This window comes from Cetorhinus maximus, chromosome 4 (genome assembly GCF_964194155.1).
Source record: "Cetorhinus maximus chromosome 4, sCetMax3.hap1.1, whole genome shotgun sequence".
Classification (NCBI taxonomy): Eukaryota; Metazoa; Chordata; class Chondrichthyes; order Lamniformes; family Cetorhinidae; genus Cetorhinus; species Cetorhinus maximus.
In genome coordinates, this window is record NC_135882.1 from 117998491 (window position 1) to 118022697 (window position 24207).

The 24207-nt window shown below is 45.3% G+C and overlaps 1 protein-coding gene across 5 annotated transcripts in view; it reads left to right on the forward strand.

Moving 5' to 3' along the window:
• lrrcc1 (leucine rich repeat and coiled-coil centrosomal protein 1) overlaps nucleotides 1–24207 on the forward strand; it is a 226077-nt gene that overhangs the window by 27446 nt on the left and 174424 nt on the right. For 2 of the 5 annotated variants that reach the window (XM_078540674.1, XM_078540671.1), the window contains exon 3: nucleotides 8592–8733. The exons of the other annotated variants lie outside the window; for them this stretch is intronic. The gene's annotated coding sequence lies outside the window, so the exon portion shown is untranslated. The remainder of the gene's footprint in view (nucleotides 1–8591; nucleotides 8734–24207) is intronic. 5 annotated transcript variants of the gene reach the window in all.

Below are 24207 nucleotides of genomic sequence, written 5' to 3' on the forward strand. Positions count from 1 at the left end.
TCACTTTCCCCTCAGAATTCTGTTCCCTAGCTACTGACTCCATCCCCTCTTTCTGGCAACTGCCTGAGACTAAACCAAACCATATCTCAACCTTGGTGTCATATTTGACCCTGAGATAATCTTCCAACTACACATCCACGCCATCACTAAGACTGCCTATTTCTACCTCCATAACATTGCTGGACTTCACCCTGGTGGCAGCACATCTGCTGCTGACCCCTCGTTCATGTCATTATTACTTCTAGACTTTACTATTCCAACGCACTTTTGGCTTTTTCCCAGATTCAACACTCCGTAGACTAGAGGCCATCTAAAACTCTACTCCCTCTGTCCTTACTTGCCCAAATACTGTTCACCTATCATCCCTATGATCACTGATCTACATTGGCTCCTGGTCAAGCAATGTTTGCCTTCATTGTAAAATTCTCATCACTCAATTCCTTCTAAGACCCCACCCCTCTTTCTCGATAATCTCCTCTGGTCCCTCAACCTTTGGAGATATTTGTGCTCATCTAATTCTGGCTTCTTGATTATTCTTAATTTTAATTCCTCCACCACTTGTGTCCTTCAGCTGCTTGTGCCCTAAGCTCTAGAATTCCCTGACTAAACTTCTTCAATTTTTCCTTTAAGATGCTCCTTTAGTTCCAGCATGTTAGTGGGATGGTGAAGAAGGCATATGGGACACTTGCCTTTATCAATCGAGGCATAGATTACAAAAGTAAGGAGGTCATGCTGGAGTTGTACAGAACTTAAGTGAGGCCACAGCTGGAGTACTGTGTGCAGTTCTGTTCGCCACATTATAGGAAGGATGTGATTGCACTGGAGGGGGTGCAGAGGAGATTCACCAGGATGTTGCCTGGGATGAAACATTTAAGTTACGAAGAGAGGTTAGATAGACTTGGGTTGTTTTCGTTGGAGCGGAGAAGACTGAGGGGTGACCTGATCGAGGTGTACAAGATTATGAGGGGCATGGACAGGGTGGACATGAAGCAGCTGTTCCCCTCAGTTGAAGGGTCAGTCACAAGGGGGCATAAGTTCAAGGTGAGGGGCAGGAGGTTTAGGGGGCAATGTGAGGAAAAACTTTTTTACCCAGAGGGTGGTGATGGTCTGGAATGCAGTGCTTGGGAGGGTGGTGGAGGCAGGTTGCCTCACATCCTTTAAAAAGTAACTGGATGAGCACTTGGCACATCATAACGTTCAAGGCTATGGGCCAATTGCTGGTAAATGGGATTAGGTAGGTAGGTCAGGTGTTTCTCACGTTTCGGTGCAGACTCGATGGGCCGAAGGGCCTCTTCTGCACTGTGATTCTGATTGTGTGATTCTTTGACCAAGCTTTTGGTCATCTGCCCTCATATTACCTTTCGTGGCACAGTGTCTCATTGTGCTTCATAATGCTTTTGTGGAGTTCCTTGGGACTGAAGAAGTTGTAAGTGCTGGTGCTCTTTGGTACGTCTAGGTCAAGCTAACAATTGTTAGCTAGAGAGTTTTGACAGCCTGTCAGCAGCCTGTTCAATCTTGAGGCATCGGAGCTGAGCCCGTCCCCTACTAACATTCATCGATTTACAGTTTTGCTATGTATTGTTGATTGCATACTGGAGCAGGAACCCTGACTGCTTTTTCCCATCCATCTTCAACCAGGGGTACAGAGCCCATTTGCAGCATCTCTGTAGCTGCCACAGCTGAGGACAGGCTTTGGAACATAGGGTATCATTTATTGTGTCTATATTAACTTTCCTTTAAATAGAAATAAAATGACGTAATTGTGAATAAAGATTGCAGGAAGCAGCTCCAGTTTGATGCATTATGATTTCAAAAGCCGTACAGCATAGAAAACCTTATACTGAATTCACGTGCTGTTGCAGAGCTTTTAATCGATATATGACAGATGTTGAAATAATTTGGCGTAGTCCTGTTATTAATGTATATATTTCATATTTGTGTTGTGTTTCTTGAAGTGCTAAGTAAATGTTAAGTTAAATTCTGAATTTTTCTTCCTTCTTGCCCACCCCCTCCCATTAACTTTCCCCTTTTGTTCAAAGCTGAAAATATTTAGTCCTATATGGCTTCATCCCTGCCTCCATACTATGGGCTGGGTTTTGATCTTAGAGGCAGGTAGAGTCAGTTGCAAAATTACCCGCCTCAGGAGAAGGCACCTTGAATGGCGCAATTTTCATTCTGGTGCGGGGGGTGGCAAGTGTGTATAGAGGTTGGGCCCACCAGCCCTGGACGCAGATCAAAGGTGGCCACGGGCTGCCAAGTGCCGAGACGGGCTGCGTAAAAGGCTCACCTCAGTTCGCTGGGACACTTTGTCCCATTTGTATTAAATATTAGGCCCTCTAGCCCTCACCCCTCACACCTCCTCACCCTCTCACCCATTCCCCATGCCAATGCTTGTCCCCCACCTGCCCCCATACCATCCATGTCATTCACCCCAAATGGCTTCTCATACCCTCTATGCCTCTTGCCCCCCAATGGCTCCTCATACCCTCTATGCCAACCCATGTCACCACCCATCCCCAATGGCCCCATATACCCTAAATGCTAACTCCACCACTTAGACCATCCCTATTTACCCCAGACATCTGTCCATATAGGGCAAATGGTGCTGAATATTTATCACTATCATGGGTGTTGGTTTCACAGGCATGCTTTAAACCAGATTAAGCGGGCCAGATATTTCAAAGCGTTCATGTGGCTTTGGGGGAGGGGCAGGTCACCTTCCGTCTGACCCCGTCTACTGCTGTTCATCCTGCAACTTTTTTTTTAGTATGCATTGTACAAAAGGAACTAGTTGAGTATCTTCTTCAGAGATCTCCACTTTTTCAGACAAACTGTAAAGGAGACTTGCTTCCTCCTTTGAATCGTCCCCTTATTAAATGTTAACTTTCTTACATTTACAATAATATCTTATTAAAAGTGGTGGCCCTGGCATTATTCCAGGTGTTCATATGCAAAATTCTTTTAAAACATTATACAGACCCAGAGTGTATCTGTGCACTTTTTAAAAACGATATAACCAAGCTTCTGATGGGTAAAATACAGGACAAAGAAGCAGTGCAGAGTATGGCTTTGACATTAAACTCAGTTAATCACTGGAAGTGTTTAGTTATTTATAGTATTTCATAGCTTTCAAATGTTATACTAGCCACTGCATATGGTGGGATAATCGCATTCAGATGCATGTAACCACTATGTGGTGGAGCCTATAATGTCATTGTCTGCTAGGTTTTCAAAACTGTTTCATTCCTTCTTGCATCCTTGAGATTTTTGTAACCTTACCTTTATTAGCCTTTTATATTCTTTACTCTTTGGTTTAATTTGTTCTGTCCTTTGCACTCTTCTACCTTTGGTGGTATCCTTCATTATGCACCTTGACCCATTAGCTTGACTTCTGATGTTTTAATAAATGTGCTATGAGCCCGTTGTGTTATTGTGCCATAGTAAGCGTACTGGAAGTGAGTACAGTTTTTAAAAACCTTGTCTGAAATTTTCAACATAGACAATATAAATAACATGTAGAGAGGAATATAAACACTGGCATGGACATGTTGGGCCGAATGGCCTGACCCGTACTGTATATTCTATGTAAGTGGTACTCAGTAGATTTAAGAAAAATGAATTACCAATGAGTTGGAACAGTTGAGCTTGCTGACATTTTGGCTGGTGAGTTTAAAATATGTCAGCCTGAATCAGGTGGTTTGGCTTTTGCAAGCATCATTGTGCGTGTAAATGACCTTCATAAATAGTTTATTAATTGTGAAATGTTTTGAGACATGTTGAGTACATGATATTGAACTAGATAAATGTTAGTGTATTTTCTCACTCACCCCTCTCTCCCTTTCTCCCAACATCACCCCCTTTTTGGAAAATCAACCTTCCATTTCTCCCAAGCACCTTGCAAGTTATCTTTCACAGTAGACTGCCATTGACAAAGAAATCCAGCATCGCCTGAAGTCTGTTAGTGCAGTCTTTGGCCACCTGAGGAAGCAAGTGTTTGAAGATCGTACATCAAAACTGAAACCAAGCTCGTGGTCTACCATGAGGTTGTGATCCTTCCTTGCTGTACGGGGCTGAAACATGGACAACATATAGGAGGCACCTGAAAGCTCTGGAGTCATCAATGCTGTCTGTAGAAGATCTTACATTTTAAGTGGGAGGATAGATGCACCAGCATCAGCGTTCGTGCACAAGCAGGCACCATAAGCATTGAGGCTGTGGTCATCCTTCACAGCTTCATTGTGTTGATTATATAGCTCTGATGTCATATACAAGACTCCCAAAGCAGGTCCTATTCTCCCAGCTTAGTCAGGGCAGGTACACCAGAAGAGGATAGAAGAAGCGCTTCAAGGATGTGCTGAAAGCCAACATGAAGAAATACAACATTGACGTCAACTCCTGGGAGACCATCGCCTCGGACTGAACCAGATGTCAGCAGTATCCGTGAGAAAATACCAGCGTTTTGAGACCCAACAGTGACAAAATGAAAAGAAAAAGTGAAAGCAGCAAAAAGAACACACCACGACCCAAACTGATGATACACAACTAGACACCCCACATGATAACAAATGCCCTATGTGACATAAAGTTAATGGGAATCGGGGAAAACTCTCCACTGGTTTGAATCATACCTATCGCAAAGGGAGATGGTTGTGGTTGTTGGAGGTCAGTCATCTCAGTCCCAGGACACCACTGCAAGAGTCCCTCAGGGTAGTGGCCTAGGCCCAACCATCTCCAGCTGCTTCATCCATGACCTTCCTTCCTTCATAAAATCAGAAGTGGGGATGTTCGCTGACGATTGCACAATGCTCAGCACCATTCACGACGCCTCAGATACTGAAGCAGTCCATGTCCAAATGCAGCAAGACCTGGACAATATCCAGGCTTGGGCTGACAAATGGCAAGTAACATTCGCGCCACACAAATACCAGGCAATGACCGTCTCCAACAAGAGAGAATCTAACCATCGCCCCTTGACATTCAATGGCATTACCATCACTGAATCCCCCACTATCAACATCCTGGGGGTTACCATTGACCAGAAACTGAACTGGACTATCCATATAAATACTGTGGCTACAAGGGCGGAAGTCAGGAGTGTAATGGAATACTCTGCACTTGCTTGCAGTTTCCTGCTTTCTGTCTCCCTCCCTTTTTGAATAAAGGAGTTAATTTTGCTCTTCTCCAGTCTAATGGAATCTTCCCTGAATCAAGGGAATTTTGGAAAATTAAAACCATCGCATCAACTATTTCACAAGCCACTTCTTTTAAGAACCTGGGCTGAAGTCCATCAGGACCCAGGGATTTGTCTGCCTGCAACTCCAACAATTTGCTCAACAGCACTTCGACATCACTTTTCAAACCCACAAACCCTGCCACCCACAAGGTCAAGGGCATCAGATGCATGGGAACACCACCACCAAGTTCCCCTCCAAATCACGCACCATTCTGACTTCGATCTATATCGCCATTCCTTCATTGTCACTGGATCAAATCCCGGCCTTAGGTTCTGCCTACAAATTTCCAAGTTTGTCTTTAAACCTCGTAATTAATCTTTCATTGCACAGACTATTGGCTATCCCTCCCTAGCGAGGATGATTGTCTTCCATGAGTTCGAAGATGGCTGATGAGGCCAATTTGGGATTTTTTAATTCATTCATGGGATCTGAGCGTCACTGGCTAAGCCAGCATTTATTGCCCATCCATAATTGCCCTTGAGAAGGTGGTGGTGAGCTGCCGCCTTGAATTACTGCAGTCCATGTGGTGTAGCTACACCCACAGTGCTGTTAGGGAGGGAGCGCCAGGATTTTGACGCAGCGACAGTGAAGGAATGCCAAATATTCATGAATCAGGATGCTGTGTGGCTTGGAGGGGAACTTCCAGGCCGTGTTGTTCCCATGCATCTGCTGCCCTGCAGTTCTTAAAAGGAGTCACATGTGCTGTGGATAAAGGAAACTAGTAGATGTACTGTACTTAGATTTCCAGAAGGCATTTGATAAGGTGCCACATCAAAGGTTATTGCAGAAAATAAAACTCATGGTGTAGGCGGTAATATATTGGCATGGATAGAAGATTGGCTAGCTAACAGGAAACAGAGGATAGCCATAAATGGGTCCTTTTCTGGTTGGCGGTAAAGCTAGATGTGAAGTATTCATTTAATACCTCAACTATGTGTAAATCCCTTTTTTTTGTCAGTTCTACTCCTTTTACCACCCTTTTACCATTTATATGCCTGTAGAAGACTTTGGGATTCCCTTTTATGTTAACTGCAGTCTCGTTTCATACTTCCTCTTTGCTTCTCTTGTTAACTTTTTCACTTCCCTTCTGAACTTTCTATATTCAGCTTGGTTCTCACTTCTATTGTTAACCTGACATCTGTCATATTCACACTTCTTCATCTTAATCTCTAGCTCTTGTCATCCATGGAGTTCTGGATTTGTTTACCCTACCTTTCCATTTCGAGGGAGTTTACCTTGACAATTTCCAAATTATCTCCTCTTTGAAGGTAACCCCAATGTTCAGCTACCATTTGTCCTGCCAACCTTTGAATCCAATTTATTTGGCCCAGATCCATTGTTAACTCATTGAAGTTGGCTTTCCCCCAGTTCATTATTCTTTCTGTAGATTGTTCTTTGTCATTTTCCGTTGCCAGCCTAAACCTTGATATAATAATCACTGTCCTTTAAGTGTTCTCCTATTGATAATTGATTCATTGGCCCACCTCATTTCCAAGAACCAGATCCAGTGTTGCCTCCACTCTGGTTGGACAAGAAACATACTGCTGTAGAAAATTTTTGTGGGCACACTCTAGGAGCTCTTGCTCCTTTCTGTCCTTTACACTACTACTATCCCAGTGTATATTCAGATAACTAAAAGACCCCTGTTAGAACTGCACTATAATTCTAGCACCTGTTTGTAATTTTCTTGCAAATTCCTTACACCCTTTGCATTAGTTTGTGGCCTAAAACTACATGGAGCAATGTAATTGCATCTTTTTTGTTCTTTAGCTGCCCTTTACCTCTCTGGGACATCCTCTTTCTCTAGCACTGCAATGCTCTCAATCAATATCACCACTCCTACCCCTTTTCTTCCTTTCCAAACTTTACTGAATACTTGTATCCAGGAATATTTAACACCCAGTCCTGCCCTTCTTTGACTCGGGTCTCTTCTAGCCACAATTTCATATTCCCACATGTCAATCTGTACCTGTAACTCACCAATCTCATGAACCACACTCCATGCATTCACATCCATGCCATTAACCTTGATCTAGACTTTCTTAATTTCTCCCTTACTCTGACCGCACCTAATAGGTTACTATTCCCTACTCTAGTGCTATCTATCTCTCCCAGTATTCTGTGCACCTCTCTGATATTACCTCCTGGTTCCCACACCCCTGCCAAGTTAGCTTAAACCTTTCCCAATAGCACCAGCAAATCGCCCTGCAGGGAACTCAGTCCCAGTTCTATTTGGGTGCTAACTGTCCAGCCTGTACAGATCCCATCTCACCCAGAGCCAGTCCCAATGTCCCAAGAATCTAAAGCCCTTCCTCATGAACCATCTCTCCAGCCACACATTCATCTGCTTTACCCTCCTATTTTATACCCACTTGTGTGTGGTATTGGGAGTAATCTGGAGATTACTACTTTTGAGATCCTGTTTGCTAATTTCCTACCTAGCTCCCTAAATTCTGACTGCAGGACCACATCCCTCTTTCTGCCAAATTATTTGTACCTACATATACTAAGACTGCAGGCTGTCCATCCTCCCTCCTCTGGGTGCTCTACAACTGTCCAATGACATCCTTGACCCTGGCACCAGGGAGTCAACACACCATCCTGGAGTCAACACACCATCCTTGATTCACATCTGCAACTACAGAAACGCCTATCCTCCTAACTATTGAATCACCTATCACTATTGATCTTCCAATCTTCCGTTTAACCCCCTGTACAGCTGAGCCACCTGTTTTGCCATGGACTTGTCTCTGGCTGCACACCCCAGATGAACATTCACTCTCATCAGAATTCAGAACTGAATACTGTTCGGAGAATGAGCTGCACTCCAGGACTCCTGCACTACCTGTCTGTCCCTTTTTGACTGCCTGGTGATCATGCATTTTTTCCCTCCCTGCATAGTTTGCTAATAAACTGTACCAACAATAATAAGCCTTACTACTATTAATAAACCTTACCAATACTAATAAAACTTTACTAATACCGATAAACTCTATTAATACTTAATACCTTGCTAGTATAAAAGCAAAAAACTGCGGATGCTGGAAATCCAAAACAAGAACAGAAACAGAAATACCTGGAAAAACTCAGCAGGTCTGGCAGCATCAGCGGAGGAGAGCACAGTTGACGTTTCGAGTCCTCATGACCCTTCAACAGAACTGTTGAACCTTGCTCGTAGTTGTCAACTATTACAAGTAGTTGTTCACCTTGCTAGTAGTTGTCAACCTTCCTTGTAAGAAAAAAGATAAGCAGTTTAGTCCCTCATTTAGACAAGATAAATAGGAAATGCTCAGCAACCCACCACCTACCTGCTTCTCTGTGATGTCACACCTCGATTTTTTTTCTTTCTGACTGCAGGTTCTGAGCCCACAGACTGGCACCTGGTGGGGGTGGATAGTCCCGCCCTGCTCTCGCTGTTTCCCACCATTCACCAAGCCTAACTTTGGAGAAAGGAAAAGCAGCAGCAATGCTCACTAGTCAATCAACTCACAGCTTTCCAGTGATGTCACAGTTTGATTTTATTTTTCCCTCTCACTTTAGTGGTGCTGACTTGCTTCATGCTCCTCCTAGTCTCTTCACAGTGACGCTAACCTGCTTCACACTCCTCCCAGCCAAGGAAAATCCACCCAATTGGAAAGCACATTGACAGGCTAGGTTTTTAGCATTGTACTTTTCTCATAGTCAGAGTATCCAAATGTACCAATATGGTGTAATAAATATGTTTAAGTAAATAGCAGTTTGTTAATGTTCAATTACCTTGTGTACTTAATGGGGGTGAGACAAATGCTAACAAAATTGTGACATAAATGGAGACTGAATGCTCCAGAGGGAGCATTCTCTCAGCTAGCTACACTGCATACAATCTTGTTTAAATTATTCAATAGTGATTTGCTACAATCTTGTTGAATAGTAACAGCTATTAGTAACAGGTAGTAATAGCTACCCCATTTAACCATCCGACATGTATAGCTGGCCAATCATGTTAGTACCAAAGGGCCTTTAATATACAATGGGGAACTGCATATAGAACTTATAACTTTGTTTTCTGGCTTTTGAGATGAATGAAATATCAATTTTGAACACCTGCCAGAACCTTTGATGCATCACCTATTTATTTTCCTCATAAACCTGAAGCCATGTTGCTTTCTGGCTCTGGCATGCGACATTCGTTTTGGCTCACTCCCAAAATTTTATCTGACACCTCTTTAATCTCCTCTCCTGTCACACCCAATATTGTGACATTGGCTACCTTTAATGGATTAAGTCTCACTGTTTTCCACCTTTTCTTTATTAATTGTTGCCATTTTGTATTTCTCTTCTGTTTGTCTTCTCTCTCGAAACCTGCTGTTGTTATAAGTCAGTATTTATCATCGTCCTAGAAATTGAAGCAACAAACTATTTGTCTCTGCTCTTGAATTCAGTGTGGCTCTTCAAAACATTTTCCCTGTGCACCCTAATTTTTAGTTCCACTTCGTTTTTTCCCTTGTATGAAATAATTATTGTAGGACCTTATAGAACTCATGGAAACTGTCAGTGTCTTGATCTGTGTGAAAGGCTAATATGCACTAGTGCTAGTGATCTGCTCCCTCTGCATAGAGATTTGACTATGTGCTTTTACTCTGGCCCAGACTTAGATGTTCTAACTTCTTGGCACCAGGAGTCAAAAATGCCAGTAGTACACTTTTGGCCTAGAAAGTTTGCTCTCTGAAGAATCTTGCATCAGTTAAGCAAATAGAATGATTTGTAAAACTAAGAATAGATGGTGATTTAAAAACGCAGGCTTGAAGGATTGCCTGGGCAGCGATGTAGAGAGAAACAAGGGTAGAGGATTTCAGATCTGATTAATTGGAAGGCAGTTGAAATATATTAAACAGCAAGGGCAAACTCACAATGCAACCATTTTCATTGTGCAGGCTAATAGAACTGACTGCCTCATTTAATTTACAGGAAGAGAAATGGACATCATTATCCATTTTACAGGATTGTAGGTGGAGCAAACATGATAAGCTGTGGTTTGTAATTGAAGCCCTGCAAGTGGGCTGCCTTGTACATTCTGTCTCTTGAATTTTACAGAGTTAATCAGTCTCTCACTGTTTAATTGGAGAACATTGTGGCTCATCCGGGACTTGGTGTTCAACAAGCACTCTGACGACACAATGGAGAAGTTGAGGGAGGTGATGGTGTGATAGAGCTGGGTGCCATCAGCTTGCACGTAGAACCTGACATTGTGTTTTCGGATAATAAATTTTTATAATGTTGGTCGATCTGTAAATGTTTACATTGGAAAATACATGGGAGTAGGCATGCAGTATTAAATACTAGGATCCAATTATGCATTCAATTGGCCTGAATAAGAATGGCAGCTTAAAGAAAATATATGACGAGAAGGACCACAGCACAACAGAAAAGGGGATAAGGGAATAAAATCTTTAGTTTATTTTAAAAAATGTAAACTGACCGAGCTTGATCATACCTGCGCAATTGGACCTGCAAAGAAATGGGGAACAAAGACCAGAAAATAAATTAAGCTGCAGGCAAGGAGGAAAAGCTAGTTCAGGCTCACCAAGAGAATGCTGGGCATTGGGGAGGAACAATAGCATAGAGATGTGGAATGCAGCAGACGAAAAATTGAGTTTTTTGGGGTATGAGGGGTTTACAATGTATTAATAATTTTGCCATCCTTGAGATATTTATATATTCAGCTAGGTCAGAAATAAGAACTTGGTCCACTCTGGAGAAAAATTAAATGTATCAGCAGGGTTGGTTGAAATTGCAACTTTAAAGATCTTCTCTTTTGTTTGTCTCACTAAAAAAACTCTTTTAAAAAAAGTTACATCTTGTTGAATGAAATGTAACACTTTAACGGCGTACAAACTTCATGGGCTGAATTTTCTGTTTGGCGGTGGGGGAGGAACGGGTGTGGGCAGGCACGGATCTGATCGCCGCCCGCGACCGGGTCTGCACTGCTATTTTACGCGGGTGGGCCATTAAAGCCTGCCCAGCATAATTCCAGACTCCCGAGGATAGCGGGAGTGCATTGTCCGCCGGGCCTAATGGCGACCTGGCAGCCTGTTTATATGAAGCGCTGGCAACCTTTGCAAGGCTACTCAATGGCAAGCGGAAGGGCTCACCAGAGGGCATCTGGTGAGTAGGCCAGTCTGGATGGTAGGCAAGCGGAGCTGGCGAGGCTGCAGGGTAGGGCAGTGGGACAGGCCAGGCCAGAGAGTAGTGTGGGGGGGGCCAATGTGCCCCTCGCTTCCTGGATGACTGCCTTGCTGCCCTCCTCGAGGAGGTGGCAGCATGACGGGAGGTGCTGGCTCCCCAGGATGGGAGGAGGAGGCCCCCCCCCACATGATGAAGCATGTCTGGGAGGAGGTGGCGGAGGTGGTGAGCTCCCGCGACGTGGTGTGGCGCACCTGGATCCAGTGTCGCAAGCACTTCAATGACTTGTTGCGCTCTGGCAGCGTGAGTACCATGTCAGCATTGGTCATGTAACCCAGCAGGTCGGCTTACCCCCTTGCTGCCCCCCCACCGCACCCCAAAGTCTGAGTGTCGGGGCTGCATTGAATCATTGACCTCATTTGTCCTTTGCTGGCTGGGCAAGCAGATATCACCCATGCTAACGTCAGCCTGAGAGCATGATGAAGACATGGGTATTGCCCCCGCAGCATTTCTTACACTGAGTCCCACATGGCTGGTTTGGGGGAACCTGGAGGAGCTGCATCTAGGTGCTGTGTTTGAACTGCAGGACATGTCTAGGTCAGACTGATGACATGCTTGGAGGGGAGCTTCAAGGTGACGTGGCAATGAACCATCTGCTGCGCTCTGCGCCCGCGCCTCCTTGCTATGGAAGGATATACTGGGTGGTGCCTAATGTGATATAGGCAGCATGTGTCTGGCGGGGCGGGGGGGGGGGGCGCGGTGGTGTGAAGCAAGCCTAGCATCTTTGTGTGAATGTTCAGCAGCAGCGGGGTGAGGAGGCTCTGGAGCCCTGATATGTCCCACTCTGGGGTGGGCCGTGCGTGAAGAGAGTCCATGTGCAATTTTCACTAATCAACGCTCGTCTCTCATTTTCAGGAGAAGAATGCTCATAACGTGGCAGAGCTTGCAAGGACTGGCAGCGGCCAGGCGCAGATCGCCATTTTTAGCTCCTTCGAGCAGGAGGCCCTGGACCTGGAGAGGTGCCATGTGCCAAGGTCCACTGGTGTCGGTGAGGCTGGGCTGCCATGGCCAGGTATTTATGCCCAACAGTGAGGTCAGCATTGTTCTCCCAACAGCCATAGCACTGCTGAATGTTAATTGATTTAATTTTGCAACATGGCTTGACCATTGGTTATGGAAGGATGAGCACATAATGATCCGGGGGACAGGGATACACTTTGACATTGTCTCCATGTTAACTGATCCACTGTCCTTGTTCTTCCTTTCAGCATCAGCGGAGCAGAGCTGAGAGGAGGAGCAGCAGAGCCCCCCCCCTCACACCTGAGAGCCCTGGAGTCTCACCAGCGTCACACCATTTCTGCGAGGCAGGCACCAACGCAGATACTAGCACCTCGGTGCGAATTCGAACATCAGCTAGTGTCCCGGGACACAGCGGTGAGGGCAATTCACAGTCGCTGGAGGAGCTGGCAGAGACAGAGAAGTGCCCATGGCGCCAGCAGTCGGAGGACTGCAGGGCACCAGGCACAAGTTCGTTTGGTGCCTGATGATGTGCCTTCGGAGTCGTCCACAACGCAGCAGGTGCAGGAGCTGCGGCTGGGTGTGCGGGAGCCTCTGGGGGAGATAGACGAGGCTATGCTTGGCTTGGTCTCTGTGGTGGAGGAGTCAATGCAGGGTATCGCCGAAGCGATGAGCCTCATGTCCAAGCGCCATGGAAAGAGTGGCGACTCTCGTGGAGAGCCTCCTCTGGGAGACCTGTCAGGACTTCCTGAGGAATGCGCTCTGACCAGCAAACCTTCATATCTTCATTGACCTCAATTGGTCAGTGCCAATGTGGGAGATGGTTTGGGCATCAAGTTTCCCAGCTCGGTGCCCATCCATCCACGGTGAGCAGGGAGGTCCGAAGCGACGTCACATCGGCGCAGCAGCTGCCTGGCGTCTCTGCGGGCTCCTCTCAGGACGCTCCAGATGAGGGTGGCAGCTCCTCCACACCTCTCCCAGTGACCGTAGTATCTGGTGAGGCTGCGACAACTGGGGAGATGCCAGCTGTGGAACTGGCAGCTCCCTCCCAGGCGGGGCCAGCACAGGCTCCACAGGCCAGAGGACAACCGCCAAGGTCATCGAGGCCAACAGGACAGTGGAGTCAGCAGGCTGTCTCAGATGCCACTCTGAGCAATGGGGCAGCACCAAGACATAGCACCCGGAAACTAAAACATAAGGCACCTGAGGCACACCATGGGTTTTTGACTGGTGCTTTTGTGTTGGCCCGAGATGAGGTCTTTATGATTTGTTTTCTTTGGTAACACTGTTCTCTCTTTTTTTGGAATAAGTTGGCTTGCTTGACAGAATAAATTCAGATATGTCACCATGGCTGAGGGTGCCTCTTTTCTTCTGCATGTGTATGGTTTCCAAAACTGGAATGAGTGCTTGGTTGGACATTCAGCTTTATTAACAAGGCCCTTAGTGACTGTTCCTAACCTGGCAGATTTTGCACTTAGGTGTTGAGTATCGAGCCTACAGCCCAGGCTTGCCCTGGTGGTCCATCTGTGGTGTGCTAGCTGAAGGTCCATTGGATTAAAGCCTCCTGGGTGTCCCTGCCTCCCTGGAGTATGCCTGGGTCAGCATCTACCCCCTCCACATTTCCCTGTGCGTGCTCATCCTCGGACTCACTGCTGGACTCATCGTGTACAGCCGCAGCCACTGCGTCGACGTCTTCATCATTCACTGTGTCCCCCCTTTCCAGCGCAAGATGGTGGAGAGGGCAGCATGCAACCACTATCAGCGACGTACAATCTGTGGGGTACTGGAGCACTCCCCCTGAGTGGTCCAGGCATCGGAAGTGCATCTTGAGAAGACCGATGGCTCTCTCCACCACAACCCTTGTGGAGACGTGGCACCTATTGTACCGCTGCTCAGCCACTGTTCTTGAATGGAGGAAAGGCGTCATGAGCCACTTCTGAGGGGATAGCCCTTGTCACCCAGCAGCCATCCATCAGGCCGGGCTGGAGCACTGAAGAGCCCCAACACCTGGGAGTGTCTGAGGATGTAGGCGTCATGGGAGTTGCCTGGGTACCTTGCACAGACTTGTAGAATCAGCATCCTGTGATCGCACACTATCTGCATGTTCATGGAGTGGAAGCCCTTCCTGTTGACCAAGGCACCGGGCTCACCTGCTGGTGTCTTGATGGCCACATGTGTGCAATCTATAGCATCCTGGACGCGGCGGAAGCCAGCAATTGCCGTGAAGCCTCTGGCTCGCTGTCTGGCTTGCCTGGTCCCAATTATCGTGGATGAAGGTCAATGCACGCCTGAACAAAGCATCTATAAGCTGCTGGACATAAGTGTGCACAGCTAATTGGGAGATACCGCAAAGATCACCCACCGACCCCTGGAAGGAGCCAGAAGCATAAAAGTTGAGGGCAGCTGTGAACTTTAGAGCCACTGGCATGGGGTGTCCACTCACACAGTGGAGATCTCAGGCCCTATCATCTGACATATTATTGACTGCCTCCCTTGAGAGACAGACCCTCCTTCAGCACTGCATCTCAGACATATTGAAGTAGCTGCTTTGCCGCCTGTATACCCTGGCAGCAGGATAGTGGTGTCTTCTGTGGCCCCTTCCACCTTGGGCTACCTCTTGGCCCTGCACCCCTTGTGCCTACACCTGTCATCGCAAAAGTGGCCCCCCTGGAGGCTGAATGTGGACTCCTGGCCTCCTCCCCCTTCTGGCCCTCCCTTCCTCCTCAGAGGAGCTGCCTCCAGTGGACAGTTCAGCTCCCATTCCCAGGCTAAGGAAAGGCTTCCTGAAATTTGAGGGCCCAGAAAAGATTACTCACTGCAGAGTGCTGACCTGAAGGTTGAGTCCAGAAAAGGCAGCTGGTATGCGTTTTGGAGTATTGCAGATCACACAGGCAAGTTTCAAAAAATTTCAGAAATAAATGCTTGACTGTGCACACTCAACCCCTGTGAGCCCTCTTATCCCACCCGTGGATGAGGTTAATACAAATGTGTCCTTCCTACCTGTTGTGCCGAGCCACCGAAAAATCGGCATTGATTGGCACCTCAAAGGCCTTAACTGGCCCATTAATTAATGGCGGGCGTGCGTTGGGCATCATCACGCACCCGCCCAGTGAAATATAGCGATGGGACACTTGCCCGACTTCACCATGCATCATTTTACGCACGGATGTGCAGGGCCTGTCCACGTGCGCCAAAGGGAAAATTCAGCCCCATAATTACTGCTAAATGCTCTGTCACCTTAAAAAGCTAATTTTATATTTGTTAAGTCACATTTTAGCATAATAAATGTTATAGTTTTTAAAACGTAAAACTTCTTTCATTTTTAAAAGTGTTTTTCTTTATTGTAGCTGTATCCTAATCCAATAATAGTCATTTATTTTGTTTTCTTAAAATATAAATTAAAAGTGAAGGTGATGAAATGCTTTTAACTTTCTGGATTACTGTGTGTGCTTACTTCAACGTGGTTGCCTGGGTCCTGACATCACTGCAACTACACATCAAGACATCATCTTGATGATGTGTCACCAGATTTAAGCCACCATTGTAAAAGGGGAAACCAGGTCTCAGAGCTTGCTAGATCTTTGTGGGCAACTTTCTTCAAGGCCAGTGGTGAGCACTCTTGCTTAATCACCAACAGTAAAATCAGGGCCAGTGCATCATCTTCCAGCTCACAGTGATAAATTTCATAGCGTTTCAGGAATGTGGTACACTGATGTATTATCCTGAGTAGTTCCTCTTATATACTCACTGTAAGTGTCTGATTTCATATCTATCCATTCCTGCAGGGCTATTTCTTGGACATGCACAAAAGCAAAATACTGCAGATGCCAAAAATCTGAAATAAAAACAAAATTCTGGAAATATTCAGGAAAAAGAAATGTGGGCAAAGGTTATGATCTGTAATTGTTGAACTCTATGTTGAGTCTGTAAAGTGCCTTATAGAAAGATAAGGTAAAAGCCATATCTCTCTGCTCAGCAATTATCTCCAGTTCAAATTTATTCCACATAGATTCCAACTGAAAAATCCTTCATGTTTCAGATCCACCCACAATTGCCGATATCTTTAAGATATTAGCCTTCCTCAAACTATTGCTCTTGCCTCATCCTGAGATCCATGTTCATCAGAATGCGCCACAACATGTGTATTTCTGATAGTCCTCTACCAAAGCATAGTCTCATGCTTTCTCAGAGATATCTTGGTCCTCAGTTCCATTTTATCCTTCACCTTATCGGACACTTCAACAAAAATCTTTTTTTCCCTTTCGGGCCAGAAACTTCAACTCAGGATACCAACCCTGCTCTTGCTCCTCCCCCTTCATTTTTTTCTGACCCCATCCCTTAATCTTATTGTTTTTTCAGTATTTCCTTTGACCTTGAATGATCAGTCCTGAGCAAGGGCCTCAGCTACACCCACTCATGCCCACAACTTGACTAATTTCAAGCTCAGCATGATACTGGGTTCTTCTGCTACCTTCACCTTTGCGTCTGTTGCTTTGATACTGAGTCTTTTCTCCCTGCAGTGGGCACTTTCTTCTTCTTAAATTCTCATCTTTATTCAGGCCTCTTGCCCCTCTCTAGGTCTTTTTATTAAAAATTGACAGCATGACATTGGCTGTCTCAATTTCTCAGCTCTCCTCAGTGTAACCTATCTCCCTCTGAATGTGGAGCATTCTTTTCTCTCAGGGCAAATACTTCATTGCCATCAAACTTAAAAGGGTGGTGCTGTTTTAGTTTGGTGAACCAACTAAAACTGCTAGTTTGCCTAGCAGTGGCTGAATGCCAATGCTGAATGGAGATCTTCTCTTCACAGCCTTCCACCTCAGTCTCTCAACTCCAAACAGGCTGCTTCTACCTCTTTCCTAAGAGCCACAGACCCCTCTTCAGTCTGTTCATGCCAGGCCCCACAGAGCTGATTTCTTCCTATATCAACCCTTTTTTTGTTTGCCTGGCCCAGGATCTTCCCACCTATGTTGCAGACTCTTCCAATGCCCTCTGCCAGTTTCTGGGATCCAACCATCTCCTTTTCACCAAGGATGACCAATCTTTCTATACCTCCATCCCCCACCAGGACAGTCTGAGAGTACTCCTTCTTCATTGAAGGGAGGTCCAGCAGTCTTCATCCGCTATCTTCCACTTGGTTAAACTCGTTCTCACATTGAACAACTTCTCCTTTGGCTCCACTCACTTTCTCCAAATAAATTCTGCTCCTATGGGAGCACACATGGACCCTAGCTATGCCTGCCTTTCTATGGGACAAATGGAACACCCTTTGGTCTGGTGCTACTCTGGTACCCTCCCTAACCTCTTTTTCTGGCACATTTGTGACATATATGTGCCATTTTCTGCTCTTGCCCTGAGCTTGAAAGCTTCATCAGCTTTGTTTTCGGTTTCTACTCTTCCCATAACTTTGCATGGTCCATTGGTCTACCTCCAACTCTTCCCTCCCCTTCCTCAATTTCACTGCCTCCATTTCTGGGATAGGCTATGGACCGATATTCACCATCGGTTCACTGACTCATACTGCTACCTTTACTTCCTCACATATCACTTCCTGTAACAGCTCCATTCCATTCTCCAGTTTCACTATCTCTGTAGAATCTGTTCTGGCGATACAACCTTCCATACTTGTGCTTCTGATATGCCTTTTCTCTTTAACCGAGGATCCACCTCACCCTCCCCACCTAGTTGACAGCACCCTCAACTGTATCCGTTCCATATCTTGCACTTCTAATCTCGTCTCCTTGCCCTGCCTGACCATCCAGGCTCCTCAACCTCACCACCACAATATGGTTCCTCTTGCCCGCACCTTCCATCCCACCAAACTTCACCTCCAACAGATTTCCACCACCTCCAATGTGATGCTGCTGCTAAACATATCATCTCCTTCCTTTTCAATATTCCAGAAGGACCATTCCATCTGCAACACCCTGGTTCATTCCTCAATCTCTGCAACTCACCCTCTCCTTCCCATGGCACCATTCCCACAAAAGTGCAAGCGATGCAACACTTGCCTTTTTACCCCTTCCTTTCTCATCATCCAAGGCCCCAAATATTCTTTTGAGGTGAAACAGCAATTACTTCCACTTCTTTCAATCCTGTATACTTTATTTGCTGCTGACGATGTGGTCTTATTTACAGAGGTGAGACCAAAAGCAAATTGGTTGACCACTTTGTGGAGTGTCTCCGTTCAGCCAGCAAGCATGACTCCGGGCTTCCACTTTAGTTTAGTTTAGAACTTTAGTTCTCTCCTCAACTCCCTCTCTGAGCTCTCCTTCCTCGGCCTACTGCACTGTTCCAATGAAGCACAACATAAGCTCAAGGAATGGCACCTCATCTTTCTATTAGACACTTTACAAGCTTCCAGCCTTGAGTGAGTTCAACAATTTCAGATCATAGCTTCTGACCCCTTTTTCTTTTTGTCATATTTTTTGTTTTGGATGACAACTGTTAGCGATATTCTGTTTTTCATATTTACACCTCCCCTAGACACATCTTTTGTTTCTTTACTTGTCCCACAGGGTTCGGTTAGCTCAGTTTATTGGATGGCGAGACTGCAGTGCAGAAAAATGCTAACAGCACAGATTCATTTCCTGTACTGGCTGAGGTAGTTATTGAAGTCTGCCTCCTCACCATCCCCCACAATGATATCATGGTATAAGTCATGATTGGCAACTCTTGGACAAATCAAGACACTACATGGAGAGCAGGACTTGACCCAATACCATCCCTTTTGTCACTTAATCTGTGCTTCCCTTCACCCTGTCACAGACAATAGTTCTTCCTTCCCTTCTCGCCTTTCCCTGCATCTGCACTTGTTTAAAACCTGTTACATCTCTAACTTTTTCCAACTCTGAAGGTTATCAACCTGAATATTAGCTATGTTTTTCTTCTCACAGATGCTGCCACACCTGCTGCACATTTCCAGCATTTTCTGTTTTTACTCTTGGATTTGTGTTGTCTTTTTTGATTTGGATATGTGCTCACCAGGAGTGAATCAGTACAGTGAATCAGCACTTTTAAAATGCATACTTGTGTCGAGTTTTTTAAAAAAAAAACCTGCTACTGACAACTTTCATTTGCGGTCAAGTGGACTTAATATGTGTTTTTGAATTCAATTTCCCATTCCCCTCCTGAAGGGATTGAATCCTTGCTGGTGTACTGTTTTGCAGCTATCAGGCATTCTCCATATAGACCTGTGTGTCTTGATAATGATTGTCAGCAAGCTATTAAGTTACAATAGCCTGCTGACATTACAGTTATCAAAGCAGAGCCTAATTATGTTCTTCCTTGTATTTCCAACTTGAGCAGGTAGATAATGAGATGATCAGAAGTGGGAACCCTGGCTAATACTTCCCTCACTAAGTCAGGATTTTAGACCAAGTGTAGTGATCCTACAGGCACCCTGACTGAGATGAGCAAACTCTGGGACGGAACATGGAACTCTTTTTGGATAGCTTTTTGGATATACTCTTTGAATATACTTGGTGGTAATTTAGCCACTCGGTGCTTTGTGCATTTAATGAATATGAATGTTATAAACTGGCTGTTCATTGGGATTTTGTATTTACATAAATTAACATATTTCCAATTAATTCAAATTTCATGCAGTAAATGAATTAAATAAAACTCCTCTCAGGCTTGCCAAATAAGATCATGGAGTATATTTGCTACCACTAAATTCTGTAAGACTTGGCCCAACTTGCAGATAAAGTAAGATTTAACTGACCTAATTTATTGTGCTATTTCATATTTTGAAAGGGGTACATCCAGTAGTGTAGTGGTTCTGGGCTGAATTTTACCAGCTGGGTGGATGGTCCAATGTCAGGTGGAAATGTTTAATAGGGCCTTTAGATATTTAAATTGTGGTGGGCAGCCTGCCTAATTCTGGTCCCGCTGTCGGTGAAATTCTTCGACGGTGGGGGAGCCAGTCCGCCATGTCTCCCTATGATTTTACTGCACCCTCTGCCCCCATTCCCACCACCTGGGGACCAGTAGAATTCTGCCTCGTGTTATGGACAAGTAATCCAGAAGCCAGGCAAAAATAATTCATTGAGTTAAAACTTCATTCTGTTTGATAAGCATAGTTTAAAAAAAAATCAGTACATGTGACTGATGAAGTTGTAATTGAAGACAGTGGAATGGGAAATTCAGAGACATGGCTGAGCCAATTATGTCTGTTTTACACAATCCCTAAAGGTGAAAGGCCCCTAAAGAGTGATCAACATATGGAATATCTTCTGCGAAAATGAATGGAAGGGAAACTCTGAAATCTCATTAAGAAATAATTGAATGCTATAATTGTGGGGAAGGACTTCAGGATCTTTCCAATAGAATAAATTAAGATAGGGCAATGGCTTTCCTGGTCTGTAACTATCTTGTAATGTATATCTGTAACATAAAAGATCGCAGCTGGTCAATGCATATGAGAGTAACACTTACCAAGCTTTTTCTATTCTATTTCCTTCACCATTATCTGTGACTATTTTTAGTTATTATAATCTGTCACTATTAAATGTAACCATTTCATTTAACATGCCATTGGCCCAAATCTTCTACTCCCTGGGTGGTCATACCTTGGCGGTACCGCAAAAGTTGCGCTGGGGGAGCCCCCGGAAGTCCCCATGCAAGGACTGCATGGGAATTGCCTGGGAAATTGACGCTTCTAATGGGCAATTACCGGCACCTGGAACCATACAATACTCCGATTTAAATCAGAGACTTTGGATGGTTCTGACTCTCTTAACAGAATAGTTACCCAGGAAAGAAGAGTTAAAACCACTTCGAACTCCTGGGTAACTATGGTACTGGACCTCACTGCACCGCACCCACCCCGCCCCCCACGCCCGCCCAACCCCTGAGCCCTGACTATCTGACCAACCTCCTGACTAGTTCCCCCATCCCACTCCCTGACCATCAACCCCCTGAACACCTTAACCCCTCACCCATTTATCTGACACCCTTACCTTCTCTCCAGTCAAAGTGGGTGGAACTTTTAAACCAGGCTTGTCCAACCTCTGGCCCACGAGGCATTTTGATCTGGCCTGCCATGTCTTTGGACTCAACCGTTGAAGACAATCTGGACAGGATTTTGAAAAATTATGCGAGCGTGCTCATCTAGTGACAGGCTAGTTTCTGCATGCATTGGCTGCTGATAGGCTCACCAGTTGGGGGTTGTGAAGGCAGCCTCCATTTTAATTTACTGGTTGGGGGGAGGGGGCACGTGCACCAGACTGGCAGGGAAGCCTCGGGCGAGGAGCAGGGGCCCTGAGGAACAGGGAGCTCAAGGGCCAAGAAGGCGAGGAGCAGGAATCCCAGGGCCACGGAGGTGAGGAGCAGGGGGGCCAGGCCCCAGGGTCCAGAGTGGGACCCAGGTGGGCCAGAATGGGGTGTGGGAACTGGAGCAGGGCCCAGGCAAGCCAGAGTGCAGCACAAGGGAGCGGGGCCCACTGGCATCTGAGTAGGTGAGTGACTGGAGACTGAGGGGTGAGAGAAGGTGCATGAGTGTGGGTAGAGCAAGTGAGTGTGAGGGGAGAGTGTGCATGCGAGGTGGAGGGGGATCACAGAATCACATAATTTTAATGGTACAGAATTTGGCCCATCGTGTCTGCACTGGCTCTCCAAATGAGCATTGTGACCTAGTGCCGTTGCCCTGCCTTTTCCCTGTACCCTTGCACATTGCTTCTATTCAAATAATCGTCTAATGCCCTCTTGAATGCCTTGATTGAACCTGCCTCTACCATACTTCCAGGCAGTGCATTCCAGACCTGAACCACACATTGTGTGAAAAAGTTTTTTCTCGTCACAAAAGCGAGGGGAAGAGAGAGAGAGTGTGTGCATAAGTCTGTCTCACTCCCAGATCAGGATTCTCATTCACTCTCACCCACACACACCATCATGCACTCTCATCCGCACTCGCAGTGGGTGAGGGTGAGTGAGCACCCTGAGGCTGGGAGTGAGCCGGATACATACACACTCACCCTATTGCATTCTAATGCTCATCTTTATTTATTACTCATATTTTTGCTTATCAAGTTTGTTTCATTTTACGTCTCAGTTTTTTTGAAATTCATGTGGAACGTTGTGCCGAACTTTATCTTTCTGAAATTTGCTCATCAGCCCCTTAAGTGAGAAAAATTTTGAAATGTGGCCCCTGCCAACGTGATAAGTTGGACAAGCCTGAACTCACCACTTTATGGCAGCTAGTGCTGTAAAAAGGAGATATGGCTTCACCTTTCACATGTCGTGGACTGGAAGGAGCCCAGAGCTGCTATGTTGCAAGTTTCCCACCAGGCCCAGGTCGGAAGATCAGGCGAGAAATGTGCAGCTTCCGACTAAGATGAGTAAAAAGGAGCATAGTGGCAATCCGACAATCATTGCCACTCCTCGGAAATTCAGGGCCATGAACTTAGTTCTTTAAGGTGGGTGGTGCTATTGCATACCTGCCTCTGAAACTGCTCTGCCTTTTAAAGTCTTTTTAAGTGAAGCAAATCATTTTAAAAGTTACTAAAGGCATTTCAGAACTTTTTACATTTTGCCATTTATGACTAACAAGACACCTATTACCACACTTTGTCAACCACACTCTGAATCTCTCCGTCCCAATTCTCCTGGAAACTTTTATCTTAATTTTGCTTCCCTGAGCCATCTATCTATTATTCTCAAATCCACCCCCACCTCAACACTAGTGACCCATAAGGCACTCTCCCACCCTTCCCCTCCCCAACCTGCCTCACTCCCTACTATTGCTATATATGTTCTTATAATATATGTCTCACAACATACAAATTAGGAGCAGGAGTAGGCCACTTGGCACCTCGAGCTTGCCTAGCCATTCAATAAGATCATGACTGATCTGATTGTAATCTCAAATCCTGCCTATCCCTGATTACTTTTCGCCCCCTTGGTTATTAAGAACCTATCTACCTCTGCCTATTCACAAGATATTCAGAAGACTCTGCTTCCACCACCTTTTGAGGAAGAGAGTCCCAAAGACTTGTGACCCTCTGAGAGAAAAAAATTCTCATCTCTTTCTTAAATGAGCGACCCATCCACTACCGTCCTAGAATCCAGTGAGTTCTGTAATATTTCAGCCAATGCCACCACTATCTCTGCAGCCACTTCCTTTAAAACCCTTGTATGTAAGCCATCAGGTCCAGATGATTTGTCTGCCTTTAGTCCCATTAGTTTGTCAAATACTTTGTCCCTCGTGATAGACACTGTTAAAAGACCTTTCCTCCCATTAGCTCCTTGCTTATCTAATATCTTTGGAATGTTTATAGTGTCCTCCACCATGAAGACAGATGCAAAATATTGGTTGAAATTATCTGCCATTTCCCTGTTCCTCGTTATCAATTCTTCAGTTGCATCCTCCAAGGGTCTTACGCTCACTTTAGCTACTCTCCTTTTTATATACCCATAGAAGCTCTTGCTGTTTGTTTTTATATTTCTTGCCAATTTACTTTCATAATCAATTTTCTCCCTCTTTATTAGCTTTTTAGTCATCCGCCACACGTTCCTTAAAAAAAAAGATTCCCAATCTTCTGGCCTACCACTAGTTTTCGCCGCTTTGTATGCCGTAGTTTTTGATTGAATACTCCCCTTGACCACCTTTGTTAACCACGGGTGGTTCATCCTTCTCTTCGAGTCCTTTTTGACCAGGATACATTTTTGCTGAGCATTATGAAATATCTGCTTAAATGCCTGCCACTGCTCATCCACTGTTCTTCCTCTTAAGTCTATTATCCCAGCCCGCTTTAGACAACTCTTTCTTCATACCTTTATAATTGCCCATATT